We start from the raw sequence: 19,228 nt of genomic DNA, 5'->3' as shown, positions 1-19,228 counted from the left end.
CACATTTGCAAGTCGCCTTTGACTTTCCACGGTAAATGTCCTTTGAGAGAGAGAGTGTGTGTGTGTGCATGTATGTCCACAAAGATATACACATGATTGGCATTTATGTAACGCTTAGTGTGCAGGCTGGTCTGTCAGTGTATGTTTGGTGCCTACTTAACCCAGCGCTTGGCACACACTGTGCACTCAATCCTTGTTTGTTTCATCAATGAATAAATAAGTGGAAAGTACAGGAATTCACCACCTTTTCATGAAAGGTGACTAGCCACAGAAAACACGCCATAGCTGTGACACGGTTCAGAAGTATTTTATCCATACACCTGGAGTTTAAAGGGAAAGGCGTGCAACGAGCTGCTTTGCCCAGAGCTCCAGAGTTGGAGCAGAGGAATCTGCTGCAGCGATCCTTCTAGAATAGGAAATCCTTAGGGCTGTGCGGTGCAGGGTGTGGGGAGGAGGGAGGTCCTTGTCACCCCAGAGGAGCACTTCTGAGTGGAGCCCTGCCAGGGGACCGGAGCCACCATGAAGGATCTACTCAAGCTGGGTTCGGGTCAGACTCAGGGGAGGCCCAGGTCGAGCGCTGTTTCCCCGGTGTCCGGGGCGGCCGGAGCACGCAGCTAGGGAGGGGGTGGCTACAGAGCGGAGGGGTCTTCTGAGCCTGGTATTGCAGCCCGCCAAGAATTCAATCCCGAATAATGATTTGGGAATTTGGAACTGGGTGCCTGGCAACACCTTCTGTTTCCATTATTGTTGTCATGATCATTAACTTTGCAATTACAGTTCTTTGAACACCTAGAGACCAGGCACTACGCTGAGCACTTTGTTTCTTTGGAAGGTATTATTATCTCCATGTTACAAGAAAGCAAATTTAGCCACCAGAGAGGCTAAATAACTTTCTCCTGGCTTCCAGCTGAGAACAGGCTTGCCTTCTCAGCTCCAACTGACTCCCCATCACCTACGTTGCAATTTTTATTTAGATTTCAAAGAGCCCTAGGACACCGTGCCTTAGGAAACCATAACCCTGTTCCTGAGCACGTCTGACCCTATTGTATTGGCCACACCGCTGTTCCTTAAATACGATTCATGTCTGTTTACCTGCATGTCTCTTCTTCGCTCTCCCGAGCTCATGTTGTTTGTTTTTCCACCCACCTCCTAAAGCTTCACCAGTTCCCCTGCCTGGAAGCTCTCTGATGTGCTCGGAAAGCACAGAACACTTTGTCTTCATCTTTTTTATGAGACTGATTTTATACTCCTTTGAATCAATCACACTTAATTGGAGTTTGTATACTATATATCTTCTTCCCTGAGACACACATATAAACCTGAATAATCTATACTTATTTAGCTTCCTTGCTCAGGTTATTTATTTACTGAAGATCTTTACAAGGAATGGAAAATCAGGACAATTTCCTAATTTGGTCTGATTAATTTTGGCTGTTGTTTTAATTGTAAATATTTACGGAAATATATATTCATAATATAAACATCATGTACCAAAATTAGTATGAGACAGATCCAATGAAGAATCAGTGTAATAATTAGATAACTAAGATGAAATAGAGTCCCAGAAAAACACAACTGTAAAAAATCAACATAAGTTGAAATAGAAAATCTTAAGAACTCTGCATTTATTAAAGAAATCGAATTTATAACAAGAAATCTTCCCTCAAAAAAAAATCATGATTCAACTTCTTAGGAAAATAGCTAGGATGTCTGGCACACAATATTGGAATCATTTTTAGACAGTAAACCTCGGTAAGTGTATGGGATTTTAACTCACTCATAAACATTCTTTATACTTTTTATGTGATTTATGTGTTTTTATTTCGATAGGTTCTTGTGGTTTTGCAATTTTTTAATCAAAGAACATTCTGTGTTGCTACATTACCTTCTTCATATTCTGATGAGTCAGCAGAACCAGTTGGCCACTGAGAAATGACTGCACTTGTCAGCGTCAACCGAGGTACTACTCACGTCCAAGGGCAACTGCGAGCATTTGTGCAGGTGCAATATGACTCAGAGGAAATATTAATCAGAGGAAATGTGTAATATGCAAATGATTAGAGTATGCCCTCTATTGATAAATTACATGAGTAGTTCTCTGATTTCTGCTCCAGTATCTTATAGCTGCCTGGTAATACCATCAGAATAATCCTTTATTTCTACCAGAATTTGATTGCCTACCTTGGTTTAACGTTTGAAGGAGGCAGAAATGAGGCAGAAGACGGAAGCCTTGAGACCACAGGGGTGAGAGGGTTCGTTTCCATGGCAGCAAGAGAGGTGAGAGCAGTGAGGGGGAAGTGCTGAGTCCCCCGATGATGTGTCTAGTTGATGGAGTGTGGAAACAAACAAAGACCAACCAAAGGAGGAAAGCAAAGGTTTTCCTTCTGAGCTTGCTATAGCAAGAGAGTCTACAGCATCACTTGCTTTTTGGCAGAGACTCAAAGGCAGGCAGAGAAGTGGGAAAGCTTTAGAGTGTAAGAACGGGAAGTCTCAGGTGTGCCCTGGTTGGAGGCTATTGGCCTGAGGAAGCCAAGGTAGGATAACCATAATCCAGGTGTCCTTTGTGATTGGTTAGGGGTGCATACCCAGCTTTCTCCATTTGCTCCTAAATTGGAAGCAGGAACAAAAATTAGGGAAGCTCTCAATTATTTATTAAGTCTTGGGCATTTGGGAATGATTGTTACAGAAGTTATTGTTTGGCTTCCTGGATTGTCACTACAGATAGGATTGTCACTAAACTGAGCAATCAAGCTTTCTGCAAGTACAGCTTACGTGAGGTTGGCTTCCTGAGCTGCTGATTGCAGATCAGGAGCTAGTTTGCTGGGCAGGTTGCTGCAGGTTGTGGGTCAAAGTTCTACTTTTTTATATGGTCTGGCCGTTGTCCGCTTGCGTGTTAGTCTCTCGGGAGTCTCTATCAGTCGTATTCAAGCTGGTTCTCCACGAGGCCTGGCTCTCTGATTACTGAGACTGTTTTTCCTTTACTTTCTGCTACTGAAACAATTTCTGTCTCAAAAGTGGGACTGTCTTAGGTTTAGCACAAAAACCCTTCTATCCCAGGAAAGCCCTCAGTTCCAGGCAAATGGGGATGGCCGGTTACCCCGCCTGTATGTACCCTTTCAATAGCCCCAATTAACTGAGTTGAAGAGCAAAACATTGATGGCTTTCAACATCTCATCCTGTTCGATTTCTCTGTTCCTAGAAAAATTAAAAAGCCTAACTAACAGAAGGCAAAGATGAAGCTCTTGTTTCTAATAAGCAGAGTAGTAGAAACTATTGTGCATTTGTTTGATTATAGATTTATTGAATATCATTTGAATATTAGGTGCAATAGAATGTTGCACCAGGAAGTGGGAAGTCTGCACTGGCTGCCAGGCAGCTCTGTGAGCTTGGGTAAACTGCAGAGGAGTGTCGGGGCTCAGAAAATGACACCGCAAAGTAGGGTGCTTTGCATGATGAGGGCTCTGAACTGAAGAGGAACCCAGGTCTCTTGCCCCTTTTTCTTCCCCAAGCACAGGGAGGGGCTCTCTCTAAAGTTCTCTTATCTCACTACGGGAAGCTCTTCCAGAAGGAATGGCATTGTCATGAGACCCTCTCTGTAGGATCTCATCAAACAGGGAAGAGCAACTCACAGGAAAGAGGACCAAAGATCCCTGCCACCACCTATTCTTTTGAGCGCTGCTACCTGAGAGATTTAATGAATATAACATGACACCTCTGTGCATCAAGCAATCCCCCCCCCCACAGCTTGTGTGTGTGGCCACCTCACCGTGAGAAGCCCCAAGCCCCTATTTCTTTCTGTAGCTCAAAATGCTATTTAAGCTTCAACTTCTGGCCCTTCTTTGAGTCTTGTATTTTGTGAGGCTCCTGTGCATATACACATAATAAATTTGTATGCTTTTTCTCCTCTTAGTCTGTCTACTGTCACTTTATCCCAGAGACTCAAATTGCGGAACCTTCAGAGAGGGCAAGGAACGTTCTCTTCACCCCCACATGGGCATGATGGTAGCATGCACAGTTTCTGGAGACAATGTACAGACCTGGTTTTGAGAATTCATTTTCTATGACTTTGAGAAAGTCATTGAACTTTTTAAGCTCCACGTTTTCTCGTTTGTAAAATGGAGGTTCTAATAATCCAGCTTTTCGAGTCCCTGTGAGAAGTATATCGTCTGTGTCAGGTCTCCACCCCAGCTGGAAACAAAGAAGTGAAGGAGACTCTGTGAACTGCCTCTAACGGCTCACACCTTGTTGCAACTGTCAGAAGTGAAAACCTTGGGTCCATCACACCAAAGTGAAGAGGGAGGTGTCCCATGGAGGAAGAGGACCCAAGCCCCCAGTACAAGGGGCAGCCTTTAGGCAATCTAAAGTATCTGTTTAAGGAAAAGGGAAAAATGAAAATGTTGATATGTTTTCTAACCTTTCTTTGATTATTTGTGCTGTCTATAGGATAGAGAGACAACTCCTTAGTGAGGATTTCTCCGTGCTATTCAGACAGATCTTCTGTTGATCTGTCTGGCTGCTGGGTTTGTCATCCTAAACCTTGTTTGGTGTGAGTATTTCTGCATATGATTTCTGAATTTGCAGAAGCCAGTCTCTCGGATCCCCTACAGGGTGAAACTAGTAGCTCTTCACTTACAAGTCCCGTGTTTCTTCCTAACCCAGCTCTGTAGCAGATATTATGTACAAGGTGACAGTCCATGTCGCACTGCCAATTCTTACTGCTGTTGCTGTTGCTTATAACCTTTTTCCACCTGCTAATCTGTTGTCTTAAATATACAGCCAAAGCTTTTTAATGGCATATATAAGTATAAAACTTCCATCTGAAACATCACACCCATTCAGCAGGAAGCAGATCAATGACTACATGGCCCCTGCTCCCGTAGATATGGAAGGGAAACATTGACAATGGGGAATATGTACAGAGGAAATGACCTAGAAAAAAAATGGCGGACATGTTTCATGTCTCTTTAAAACATCCCCCACTGCTTTTGGAGAACTAGGACCTGCGTCATCCTCTTGGCAGATTGCTGTCCTGGATCTTTGGCTCCTTGCTTGGGAGAATCACAAGCAGAGCCCGCACATTGTCGTGACCACAAACAGGGAGCAATTTCACACAGTTTTTATTACAAAAAATAAACTATACAAAGTGAAAATACGTTTCAAAGAGGAAGGAATGAATCAGTCTCCAAGGGTGGAGAAAGACATTGCAGGCTCCCGAGTGGTCTCCTTTTGTGGGCCGGGTCTGGGGAAGGGTGTGGGGTGTTACCCAATGACCGATGTACATGACTCACAGGTGTTCTCACAAGGTTGCCCTCATTTATGCTCCACACATGTGTAAACCTCAAGGCCTCAGATTCCTGGTTTTCCATTGGCTGCATTTTCCCACAGTCCCTTTTCCTGATTGGTCTCCTGGCTTCTCCACCCCTAGGAGCCGCCCTCCTGAACTACACCTGCCACCTGCAGATTTTATCGCTCCTAACAATCCCTGCCTCTGTCCAGCAGTTGGGAGGGGTGGGGGAATGTCTTTTGTTCTCTGTGCTGCAGGAGATGGTCTACATTAGGAAGGTCGTGGTTGGAAGTCATAGGATTGTCTTAGGCAGAGATGGTACAGAGATAGGGCGATTAGAATTACCAACCATCGTTGAATAGCAATTGGGTAAAGCTGAGAACCCACCCTTTAAAAGCTCTGCATTTCTGCTTACTATTAGAATGATGGCATTTTTAGACAGTAGTCTCCATCTTCCTCATTGCCAGCAAATTAATAAATCTCTTTTGCCTTCTCCTCCAAAAAAAAAAAAAGAAAAAAATATATATATATATAATGTATGTAAAACAATTGTCCTGTTGCCTGGCATATAGTATGCTTCAATAAATTTATATATTTTGAGATTGAATTGTGCCCCTTCAAATTCATATGTTGAAGTTCTAACCTCAGGATTGACAGTATTTGGTTGGAGATAGGGTATTTAAAAGGTAATTAGGTTAAAATGAGGTCATTAGAGTAGGCCCTAATTCCATATGACTTGTTTCCTATGAAGGAACGCAGGAAATTTTACCCCAAAATCTGACTCCCTCATATAAAGAGTATTAAAGGCCCTTAGAGATCATCAAGCCCTTGGAAGGGGCTTTCCCTCTATCTGCACAACCAGACAGACCCATCAAAAGAACAATTGACTTCCCTTCCCCTCCCTGTTATCTTCATATATTGCAGGAAAGATCAAGAATGCAACTCTATCTGGCCTGAATTATTTTAAACATAATACCTGTCTCTCGGGTTAATTTACAAGTCAGTCTGTTTCCCCCATCCATTTATCCTCCCTAGCAACTATTTCTTGACCCTAAACAGAATTACCTGTGTTCCTCCTCCTCCCCTCCCCTCTAAGATGAGAGTATAAAAATTTCTGGACCTCATTGGGATATTGGGTAATCACTCCCATTGGGTGATCCTCCCCAGGTGCTTGGTAAATAAACTTCTTTCTTTTAATAATCTGCCTTAATTGTGAGTTGATCTTTAAGCAAACTTTTGGGGGAAAGAGGAAGTTCTCCCTCACTCCCCCACCTTGTAAGAAGAGATGGTCAGGGCACAGATGGGGACAGAGGGAAGACAATATGCAGACACAGAGAGAAGAAGGCTGTCTACAATGTAGTCGTGAAGAGAGACTTCAGACCCCTTGATCCTGGGCTTCTAGCCTCTAGAATTGTGAGAAAATAAATTTTTCCTGCCTAATCACTTAGTCTGTAGTACTTTTATATGGCAGCCCTAGCAAACTAATCACCTCCTAAGATGATAACATCCTAATTTAAATAAGCAACTAGCTTGTGCTAGAGTAGCAACATAATACAATCTGCAAATGGACAAATTATTGTTTGATTTGATCTATATCTGATTCTCATAAACAAGAAAATGTCATGCAAAATGTCTCTACTCAAGAGATCTCTGTATTGAGCAAATATTTGAATATAATCAATGAGTTTGATTGAAATTACAATATTTTCAAGGTATATATTTTTCATAAACACCTTATTCCTAATTTCAACAAACACAGCCAGGTGCAGTGGCTCATCCCTGTAACCCTAGCACTCTGGGAGTGCCAAGGTAGGAGGATCGCTTGAGCTCAGGAGTTTGAGACCAGCCTGAGCAAGAGGGAGACCCCATTCTCTACTAAAAATAGAAAAAATTAGCCGGGCATGGTGGCGCATGCCTGTAGTCCCACCTACTCGGGGGGCTGAGGCAGGAGGATGGCTTGAACCCAGGAGTTGGAGGTTGCTGTGAGCTGGGCTGACGCCACAGCACTTTAGCCCAGGCAACAGAGTGAGACTCTATTTCTAAATAAATAAATAGATTCAACAAACACGAAAAACGATGTTTCAGAAAACTGCCTACATATTCCATGAAGAACACAGAACGCTCTCCGAGCCAGCCAGGCCTCTTAGAAGACATGGCTGTTGTTGCGAAGGATTCCTGCTTTCCCATCTTTCACTCTCAGTTCCTCCACCGTTCCCTGGCCCCGGATACAGTCAGGAATCCTCCCGTGCGAAGGAGCTCCAGCTCACCAATAGCCGGGAAGTGGGGGGCTGTCATCTTCATCCAGGAACCGCTGGAGAGGGCCAGGGAGGCTGTTGGCCCGACTCTGTCACCCCTGTGATAGGTTAGTTTTCGATAACACGCCCAATCAAGGAAGGGCAGGACATTTCAATGATCGCAGTTCAAAAGTCAAGGCTGCAACCTCAATGCCCATTATATTGTGAAGTCCCTTTTCTTCACTGTCTGGTGACGGCGGGGCACTGGCTACGTGCAAACGCCCAGCTGGAGAGAGACTGGGCTGCAACTCTGCAGCAAGACTTCCCACCCCCCAGAGCAGAGCGTGAGCTGCCGTCACTAGGAAGCCAAGCATCAGCCCAGCCTGTGTGTAAAGTCCCTGCGCAAAAGCAAGAAACCGTGTAAGAGAAGAGACCAACACGAGACAAAGCAGGCAATCTTGCCGTGCTCGGTGGCAGTCACGACTGAAACAGGAAGCACACCCTCCCAACACGAAGACACGCTCAATCTGGACGCCTTGATGTGGGACGCACGCACGCCAGAGCTTTGAAACAAAATAAAACAAAAAAAACCTTGAGACATCGAAGCTGGTGGAGGTTCAAAAAACAAGCAAAAAACGGGGAGCACCCCGGAGGGAGCGGAATGTCTGGCTGTCACAGGCAGAGTGCCAAGGCCTCTCGGTGGTGCCATGGCTGCAGGCTCCAACTGGGTCAGGCATCTACACCCACGTCACACGCTCCGATCGACTACGGCTCCGGATATTCCGTCTCCTGTGAACTCAACCTCCCTGCGGCTTCTGGTCCGGATTCTCTCCGCTCCTCCTGTCAGTCGCGGGAAAGGGACCCGGGTGCAGGTCGCAGGGGCGCGGACCGCTTCTCTGGCTGTCAGGGAGGCAGCGGTCCCCTCCTGGCAGGGCAAGGCTTCCGCCTGAAGACTTTTCTCCAGTGCTTTTTACCTCCTTTGCCCATTTCCAAATTTTTGTTCTATAAACATCTGGGTAAAATTTGGCTTTACTACAGCAAATAGCTAGATCATTGACTCAGTTTTTAAGTGGCTTTTTAAATATTTTGAAGTCATGTAGGTAGGGCTATCATCTGAGAGTGTTTAGTTTGGGGAATGTTTTGTTCTCCAAGAAGCCAAATGGCAATTCCCAACCCACAATTACAAAGCCAGGGGAAGGTCGGCCGGGGCTCCCAACTTTCTCTGCCAAAGGAAGAGGACAGTCAGGGGATAAGAGAGTCTTTATCTTTAGTTTCTGGAAAGTTCTATCAGTCTGCAAAATCCCCATGAGTCTTTTTCACATCCCTTACACGGTGGCATTGGTGTGCTGATGACCATAACTTAAGTAGGTTTAGTAACCTTCTCCAGAGGTTTTTAATTCAAATTCAATGATTTTAATTCAAATTCAAACTAAATTCAAATTCAAACTAAATTCAAATTAAATGATTTTAATTCAAATTCAAACTTCTACTCACCCAAGCACTGACTTTTTCATACTAGATTTAATTCCTTCGTTGCCTAATGCTATGTAATAATTTTAATATGACTCAAACTAAAAAAATAAAAATTTCAACCACATCCTTGTACTTAATAAGGTCCTACTCTATCTACACCAAGGCCCACCTCCGATCTTTCTAACGATCCTTGAGAATGCTTCTCCAAACGGATTTAGTCCCGTGAGACTCCCACAGCACCGCGCCTGCCCATCTGCAACGGCGCTCGGCATATCAGAGATGTCTCTGGCCACTAAATTACGAGCTCCTTGAGCAGAGCAGTGTGTGATTTCTCTCTGCATTCGCGGGCCCTGCCGCAGTTCCTGGAGCAGGAACTTAATCCTTGCTGAACTGAATCATAAAGGTGCCATCGACGTCAAAGACGCTGGAGGACGCCTCTGTGACGTGAACACGTCCCTGTGATCAGGGCGCTAAATGATAAGGGGCGCGCCAAGCCCCCGATAACAAGCGGTGCTCCTTTTCTGGCGTGATTTCCTGTGCAGTAACGGACACAATCTCAAATCTGGAACATGATGAGGACCATTGTCCTTGGAAATTATGGATCATTGAGGAAAGGGCCGACGTCCAGGTCGTCACACCTCTGGGAGCCATAATAATGTCACAAGAATGACCCGAATCACGTTAAAGACCTTGTTCTGAGTTCTCTCTTTCTCTGTTTCATCGAGTGAGGCAAGAGTGAAAAAGAATCGGGTCGAGTCTTTGCCTCCCTGCTCGTCTTCACGACCACGGCATTCTCTTGCTTAGTCATAGGCACGGGTGACGCTGGAAAAGGGCTTATCATTTTAGGATAAGTTCTCCTGCTTTGATCATGCTTTGACTTAACATTTTAGGGCCTAATTCAACAGATATGCGCGATTTACTGTTTGCCAAGCACAAAAAATGTTGGAATTGTAGCAGTCGCTACTATTTCCCCACCCAACATTCAGTCCCCTTTCCCCCAACTTCCTTATGGTTTGTTCCAAGTAACAATGTGTCTGACTAAAAATTCCGACTTCCTAAACTCACTCTGAGTTTGCAGGGTGAGGGGGTGACACTGTTGCAAAGTGACACGTTGTGGACAATAAAATACAAACTGAAAGTGTCTGGGAAATAACCCTCATGAGTTTAAGCCAGTCTTGGAACAGTTCCCTGTCAGTGGCAGCTAAATGGGTTGTGACAACACAGAACAGGCAGCCCACGGACTGCTGAAGAGTGGCGGTTCTCTGTCAGAGGAATGACAGGGCTTAAACGCTGACGTCTCACATCCTGAGCCTTTTATTTCTAGACCAATCTGAAATCGTAGTGGGTGGATGAATGAGAAGAATTGAGGAAATACACCTTCCCCTGTTTCAGGAAAGGAAGCGGATTACAGGGCCATATTCCTACCACGAGGCCTCGGAGCAGCGGGCGTTTGTCACGAGGGAGGGGACTTGCGTGCCAGCGGATCCTCTCGGAGCCTGTGTTCCCTGGACTGGGAAGAAGTGAAGTTGCACGTGAAGGATCAGTTCCCATGCCGCTATGAAACTCCTCCTGGGCAACAATCTGGCACTTCCAGATTGTTCTGCAACACTGTTACAGCAGGCAGGACCGGGAAACAAACCGAGAGCCACACCAGGGTACTGCAAAACAGGCTTTTATTATGCCGGCGGGCTCGTAGGGGTCTCGCCTCCAAATTCTGAGCAAAATGGGGTCAAAGCGTGGTGGCTTTTATGTGTTTCATTAGGAGGAAGCTGGTGGTTACAGAAGCAAATGGTTACAAAGTCTGCACAAGATTGAGGTCCAGTCAAATGCTACTCTATAGTTGCCTAGTCATGCTATTTTGCAGTTAGGAAAGGAATTATTAAGAAATATTATTAGGAAGTATTAGGAAGGGAGTGGAAAAAATTCTCCCTTATAACACAATCATTATAGGAGGGCAAAAAAGGCTTTTTCTCTCTCTCACCATCCTGGTTTCCTTGCAGACATTGCCGTTCTACTGCCCTTTAGAAGAAGGCAGACCGGGACAAGGATTTCCTTATGAGCAAACAGGTTATGGCCAGAAAGATGAAATAGTTAATAGAGCAGACGTTGCAGAAGTATTTGGTTCGGGGCGCGGGGAGGGTGGTGCTGAATGCACTGAAGTGGGGATATATTGCCACTGGATCATCTTTTATGTTCAAGGTGTTGTGATCATCACTCACCTTGACTGCAAAAGCAACCTCATTCCTACTGGCCACGGGAAACACTGTGAGACACTTGCAACACAGCGCCTTTGAGAAGCCAGGTCTCCTGTAAGGAGCAAGCTCGTCTCAACAACAGAGACACAACCAAGGGGCCTCCAGCGGGCTGGCTGGGAGTTCTGGAACTCAAACAGCTGCTTCCGGAGGCATCATTCCCACCTTTCACAGCCTTTCAGCGGAAATATTTATTGGCTCACTCACAGGATAGAAAATCTTCCCAATTAAGCAAGTTGGTGAAGGGCACAAGGTGGGAGCCGGCCCAGCTTCCTGGAGGAGCCCACCTCCAGCCCGGCCTGGGGCGGGCCGAGGGCAGGCACGGCGCTGTGTGCAGCAGGTGGGACAGCCACAGGCGTGGGGCCAGGGCGCCTGGGACGGGGTCCTGCTTGTTTTCTCTGTATTGTCTCGTTTCTGATATTGAATTCTTTAGCTTTTCTAAACCAGTATGTATGGGGAGGACCCATAATTCTCCCCAGGCGGTTGTAAGTGTGTGTGCATATAAGGATGTGCTTATATTTTTGGAGAAAAGAGAAAGTGGGCCGGGCGCGGTGGCTCATGCCTGTAATCCCAGCACTCTGGGGGGCCGAGGCGGGCGGATCGTTTGATCTCAGGAGTTTGAGACCAGCCTGAGCAAGAGGGAGACCCCGACTCTAGCAAAAATAGAAAAAATTAGCCGGGCATGGTGGCGCATGCCTGTAGTCCCAGCTACTGGAGAGGCTGAGGCAGGAGGATCGCTTGAGCCCAGGAGTCTGAGGTTGCTGTGAGCGAGGCTGACGCCACGGCACTCACTCTAGCCTGGGCAACAGAGTGAGACTCTGTCTCAAAAAAAAAAAAAAAAAAAAAAACAGAGAAAGTGGAAGGGAAGAAAGACCCTCCTTCTCCTTGGAGACTGATACATTTGTAGTTATTGAAGACAGTTATAAGTAAATATATGTGCCCTATTGTGTGTATGGCTCAAACATAAAAAATAGAAAAGAAGGATGGACTAAAGTAAAAAGTGAGTCTTATAAAAGGGCCTCAGTTGAAGAGCAGCTAGGTCTGAAGAGCAGTTTTTTCTCCGTCTGTCACCTGCCTACCAGGTCGTGGCCAGCACAGCCTGCCAAGGCCAGTGACTCAGCAGAGCGTGCGCCCAGCAGCTCCGAATGACAGCTTGGAGCGGTTTCTGCAGTCTCTCCACCCCTGCGAGCACTGCGGCGACCCGCGAGGCGGTGTAGAAGCTCCTGCTGTGTCCATCCTGCAGTGCTTGCCCACCGCTGCGTGTGTTTTCGGTGCGTTTCTGCGTCGTCTCAGTGCTAGAAAGCAGCGCAGCGACGTGCTGCTGTGGAGGCCTCCCGCAGACTCAGTCTCAAGCCTGCTGTCTCCTCTCTGACTTGGCATTTAGGACAGCTGGACGGCTCCAGCCCCTGCCCATCGTGGCCTGGAGCTGTGTGCTGGGGGTGGCTTGCATAGTGGCTTGCTCTTGCATAAGTAAGAGCATATGCTTTCGCTTTCGTTGACTTTCTACAGGCCCAGAACTGAAATCCATCCAAGCGGTGAAACCCTGATGCAGCGAACGATAAGCCCCAAGGCTTGCTGCTGTCACGGACAAAGCCCGAACTCGGCTCTCCTGACACCCTCGGGAGAGCTCGCCCTTCACTTCGGAGCCGTGCATTTCCCTCGCTGCTGAAAAGCACGTGATCGCCATTAGATGGAGCTCGATGAAAGAAGGAATGGACGAGAGGATGGGCTTTTTCTGGGTTAGAAAGAGGTTTTTCCTAGAAAGTCTGTTGGAACTGTGCTAAGGGGCAAGTTTCATTCTGGTACGTGCTTCTCCAGAGGGAGCCTCCGTGTAAACCCCAGACAGCTCTCTGACAGTGTTATCAGTGCAAACCATAAGCACTAACATCAGACATGAGACTGGCAAGTGTGAGATATGAGGCCCTAGGAAATGACATAAAAATCCAGCAGGATAATCTAGTTTATGTTGTGTTAGAGTATAGGAGCGAACCTAGGTTTCCTTATAATTTGCAAAGTGCGATCTTGCCTATTCTGTTTCCATTTCCCTGCTCCTCAGTTACCCCGCCACCAGGAGATGGCGTTCATACGTGGAAAGGGCTAAAGTCACAGAGACGTGCAGCGTGGGAGGAGAAAGGCCACCTAGTGTGAGTGGTGGAAGGAAGTTTCCAGTCCGGCGTTGTGTGAGGATGGGCATCACGGCTGAGCCGACGGCTACAGCCAGGCAAGATTTTTCCTTTATGGCTGGGATCAATCAGAACGTGTGTGGTCCTGTGAAATAGGCAAAATGTATGTGTTACGGGAAAAATCCAATCCTTCTGAGTATCAGAGGGGGGGAAATACTGAAGTATTTGTTAATACTCAACTAGTAATATATTTTAATTGTGTCATAACTATTTAGTTTCCATTAAGTGATAGTGGGAATTTGTGAAGGACATTTCATTTAAGAACCTCTGCATGCTGAGGTTTTATACATTACCATAAAAATAAAATTATCAAGGGAAATAAAATAAAAATAAATCATTGTACTGCATGTATTTATATCTACATTAAACCATAGTAAGAGATTTGTATGCTATAAACTATGAAGAGTCTATGGATTTAAAAACTGAGCTTGGTTCTATGGACTGATTTGTATCAGTCAGTTTTTGAAAGAAGCCATTTTCCCTCTCTTTTCCAACATGTGCGTCTATACAATTCTTCCACCAATGGAGGGATTGCCCACTGTCCTTTCACTCCACGCACACCACTGGGCTCCTCAGAAGAGATCTGCCTTTCAAAGAGTTGTTTGTAGATCAAAATATATTGTAGTTACACTGTGAGGGTCTCTATTACATTATTGAGAATCATGTCACAAGCAAAACATCTTTTGGAGGGTGAATAATTAAGCTACAGTACGTTTTTTGATATAAATAGGAGTTTATATAGTAAGTGTGCATAAAGCAAAACACTCCACACAAAGCATGGTTTGTGGTACACTCTCCGTGTATGGAAGACATTCCCAGTTCAGCCAATTAGCTCACATTTTACAGAAATACGTACCACAGTTCTTCCAAGACTCCAGCTTGGGGACTTAAGGAGCCAGAAGGAACTCTGACAAAGTGAAGCCACCTGAGCTTCTCCCTAGCCCTCAGGCGATGACCTCACATTCTGATTCTCACTCTGAAAACAACTGCCCAACCGACTCTGAGAATGTCTATATCCAAAAACAAAGGTGGTAAGGTATCAGGAAACGAGGGACTTGTTACTGAGCGTTTGGAAGATATTCCCTCCCCAAAAATAAGGGAATGAACCTTAAGGAGTAGGAGGGAAGCTGGAAGTAGAGGAAGACAGCACACCATAAGAGTGTTGTGATACCAGCCTGTGATCCAACATTAGATTCCTCAGTGAGTGCTTGGGTGGAATGTAAATTTGGATTTATATTCCTGCATTGAACCTCCTTTAAGACGAAAAGACATGAAGATTCTCCTCAGAACTCAGTGACAAACTGGGGAGTGAAAGAAAGAAAAGGGTCAATGATGACGTGGGTCTCGTGACTTGGATGGTGGTGTGGCTCACTGAGATCACAGCGGACACTTCCAAAAGTTCAGTGCTAGGTTGACAAGTGTGGACTATGTCTGTCTATGCTTGGCAAAAGGCAGTGTCATAAAGAATAATGGTAACTATAGCTTATATTTATATAGTGCTTTCCAGTTGCCAAAGTGTTTTCACAAACACAGTCTCATTTGATACTCACAGCAGCCCCATGATATAACTAGGTTCGTTATCAGTAGCCTTGTTTTAAAGATAAGGAAACTGAGGCTCTAAATGCTTAAATGATTTTCCAAAAGTCACAGATGAAATGAGTGTTAAGGAGGAAGGGAGAGGGAAGATGCTTGACCAGAGACATCAGCTGCCAGAGTGTCTCAGTAAGAAGGGAAACAAACAAACAAGCATAGATCGGGTGTGATTCTGAGGGAAGGGTGCCAGAACCTACAAGAGACTCCACAGGATGAAGTTGCAGAACAGAACTGGAAGGAGCAAGATATGGGCAGAGATCAATCCCCAAGAGGCTTGGTGTCCAGTGGAAAGGGTGGGTGGAGCCATTTGTTCCTCCCACCTTCGCATCTCTGACAGTTAGCAAGTTCCCTAGCTGCTGGAGAGGCTTTCTCCCCTGTTCATGAACCCCAAAACTGCTGCCACCAGTGAACTGGGAGCTTCTTGTGGACAGAGCACCAGGTCCCAGCCCCCTGGGGCACTTCCCGTCACCACAGACCCGAGCCAGGAGGCAGGCGCCATCTTGCTCTTCTGTCCGCTGTGCATCTTTGTGCCCAGGGGCCTTCAACTCCTCAGGTTTCATCTTGCTGGTTTCCACACAAACATTTCCCAACTCCGGCCCAGACTGCCAGAGCCAGAGGGGTCCAGTGGGTCCCAGGGAATGTGTGTGACTCACGGGCCTGGACATTCCAGGTGGGCTGCTCCCAGAGAGAGGGACAAGGATGACCAGAGTACTAGCTTTCCTCCGCCCAGACTCTTTTCCTCCCCTTCCCCTCCCTAACCTGTGGCTGCCAGGAGAGACAATTAAACCATCACACTGAGGCTTCCACAGAGAGTGGGGCTTAAACGTTTCCTCTTAAGGCCCAGCAGTGGACTGAGGGGCGCTTGGACTGTGAGCTCCTGGCCCTCCCTCGTGCTGCCTGCCTGGTGGCTGCATCAGAGCAGGACATACATACTCTGAAGTGGAGGGACATCAAACATGCTTGAGCACCCCATAGGCAACCCGGGAGCAGCAAGCTATTCCCTGGCACCATCAGGGATTGGCCTTTGGGGAAGGGGGTATAGGCCTGATCTCATACCCCCAGGTCTCGATCATGTTGCTTGGGGGCATGGAGGGGAGATTTGGGAACTAATCTCAGGAGAGGAGAGTGCAGTATGCTGGTCCCAGATCCACCTTACTCGTGGGGCACCCCTCTCCCCACAGGAAGGCCAAGCTTTCGGCCCAGGCTGGGATCCTAGGTGGGGAAACTCCCAGTCTGCAGTGCAACTGTGGGGGAGCTCAGCTAGTTTGAGCTTCTGCCTGCCGGCAGATGCCAAAGAAAAAGCACAGAGCAGGGGAGAGGACAGCCAACTCCTGACAGCCAACTTGTGAAAAGAAAACTACAGATCAATATCCATTATGAATATAGATGCAAAAATTATCAGTAAAAAAGCAAACTGAATTCAACAGCACATCAAAAAAATAACCCACCATGACCAAGTGGGCTTTATCCCAGGGATGCAAGGATGGTTCAACACACATAAATCAATAAATGTGATTCACCACATAAATGGAAGCAAAAACAAAGATCATGTGATCATCTCAATAGATGCAGAAAAAGCATTCGACAAAATTCATCACCCTTTCATAAAGAAAAAAAAAAAACCTCAGAAAACTAGGCAGAGAAGGAACAAATCTCAAAATCATAAAAGCCATATATGACAAACCCACAGTCAGTGTCATACTGTATGGGGAAAAGTTGAAAGCATTCACATTAAGGACTGGAACAAGACAAGGTTGCCCATTATCTCCACTTCTATTCAGCATAGTGCTGGAAGTCCCAGCCAGAGCAATCAGACAAGAGAAAGAAATGAAGTGTATCCAAATCAGGAAAGAAGAGGTCAAACTATCGCTTTTTGTAGAAGATATGATCTTATAACCAGAAAATCCCAAAGATTATCCCAAGAGACTCTTGGAATTGATAAATTTTGCAAAGTCTCAAGTTACAAAATCAATGTACCAAAATCAGTAGCATTTCTACATACAAATAACAGTTAAGCTGAGAGTCAAATGAAAGACTCAATAACATTCACAATTGCTACAAAGAAAATAAAATACCTAGGAATATACTTAACCAAGGAGATGAAGAATATCTACAAACAGAACTATGAAACACTGATAAAAGAAATCACAGATGATACAAACAAATGGAAAAACCCATTATGCTCATGGATTGGTAGAATCAACATTGTTAAAATGTCTATACTACCCAAAGAGATTTACAAATTCAATGCAATCCCCATCAAAATACCAATGTTTTATTTCACAGATCTAGAAAAAATAATTCTGTGCTTCATTTAGAACCAGAAAAGAGCCTGAGTAGCTAAAGCAATCTTAAAAGAAAAGTAACAAATCTGGAGGCATCACATAACCAGAATTCAAACTATACTACAAGGGTATAGTAACCAAAGCAGCAAGGTATTGCCACAAAAATAGAAACATGCCAATGGAGCACAACAGAAAACCCAGCCATAAAACCATCCACGAACAGATAACTGATCTTTGATGAAGCAGACAACAATGCACGCTGGGGGAAAGAATCTCTGTTCAATAAATGGTGCTGGGGAAATTGGATGGCCACATGAAGAGGAATGAACAGGGTTCATATCTCTCACCACTCACAAAAATCAATTCAAGATGAATAAAGGACTTAAAGGTAAGGCATGAAACCATAAGAATTCTATAAGAAAATGTTGGAAAAACTCTTCTGTATATCAGCCTAGGCGAAGAATTTACAAAGAAGACCTCAACTGCAATCACAGCAACAACAAAAATAAATAAATGGAGCTTGATTAAATTAAAAATCTTCTGCAAAGCCAAGGAAATAATTTACAGAGCAAACAGACAATCTACAGAATGTGAGACAATATTTGCAAGCTATACATCTCATAAAGGACTAATAATAAGAATCTACAGAGAACTCATGAAAATCAGCAAGAAAAAAATCAAACAACCCCATTAAAAACTGGGCAAAAGACATGAACAGAAGCTTCTCACAAGAAGATAGGAAAATGGTCAATAAACATATGAAAAAAAATGCTCAATGTCCCTAATCATCAGGAAAATGCAAATTAGAACCACAATGAGATATCACTTTACCTCAGTCAGAATGGCTTTTATTAAAAAGTCCAAAAACAACAGATGCTGGCGTGGATGCAGAGAGAAAGGAATGTTTATACACTGTTGATGGGAATGAAAATTAGTGCAACCTCTATGGAAAACACTATGGAGATTCCTCAAAGAACTAAAAGTTGACCTACCATTTGATTCAGCAATCCCACTACTGGGTATTTACTCAAAGGAAAAGAGTCATTTCATCAATGAAATGCAAGTGCAAGACACCTGCACTTGTGTTTATTGCAGCACAATTCACAATTGCAAAGATGTGGAATCAGTCCAAATGCCCACCAATTCATGAGTGGTTTAACAAAATGTTCTATGTGTATACCGTGGAATATTACTCAGCCATGAAGAAGGGTGATTTAATGCCTTTTGCAACAATTTGGATGGAACTAGAGATGATTGTCCTAAGTGAATTATCTAGAGAATGGAAAAACAAACACCAGATGTACTCACTATTAAATTGGAACTAACTGATGAGCCCATGTGTGCACAGAGGGAAGTAAAATTCAATGGAAATCAAGCATTGCAGAGCAAGAGATGGGCAAAAACCTACCTAATAGGTACAACAACCACTATCTGGGCGACAGGCACAGTTTTAACTCTGACTCAAGCATGACAAAACCGATCCATGTGAACAAAACATTTGTACCCCCATAATACTTTAAAATTTAAAAAAGTAGGTGAGGCTTGAAATTCTGACTCTAAATCTTGACATCACTGAGTTTAGTGCTGAATTCTGTCTCTTAACGTCATGAATGTTAGCTTACTATTTTCCAGTTAGAGTATATAGTCTCTGAGGAAGAGGATACTAGCATATATTTAGTCCTGGAGGTTTTCGATGGGCACTGTTGATCTTCGGGCCAAGGGTTGTCTTTTGTATTGTTGGCGTCTAGAAGCATCCCTGGCCTCTACCCACCAAATGCCAGCAGCACGCCCCAAGTAGTGACAACCTAATATGTCCCTAGTCATTGCCAAACATTCCCTGAAGAACAAACTTGCCCCTGGTTGGAAATCACTGATCTAGTCCTTTTACAATTCTGGGTGTATAGGAGAAGCCCTATAAATTCTT

This window comes from Microcebus murinus, chromosome 29, assembly GCF_040939455.1.
Source record: "Microcebus murinus isolate Inina chromosome 29, M.murinus_Inina_mat1.0, whole genome shotgun sequence".
Lineage (NCBI taxonomy): Eukaryota > Metazoa > Chordata > Mammalia > Primates > Cheirogaleidae > Microcebus > Microcebus murinus.
This window is presented reverse-complemented; position numbering follows the sequence as displayed.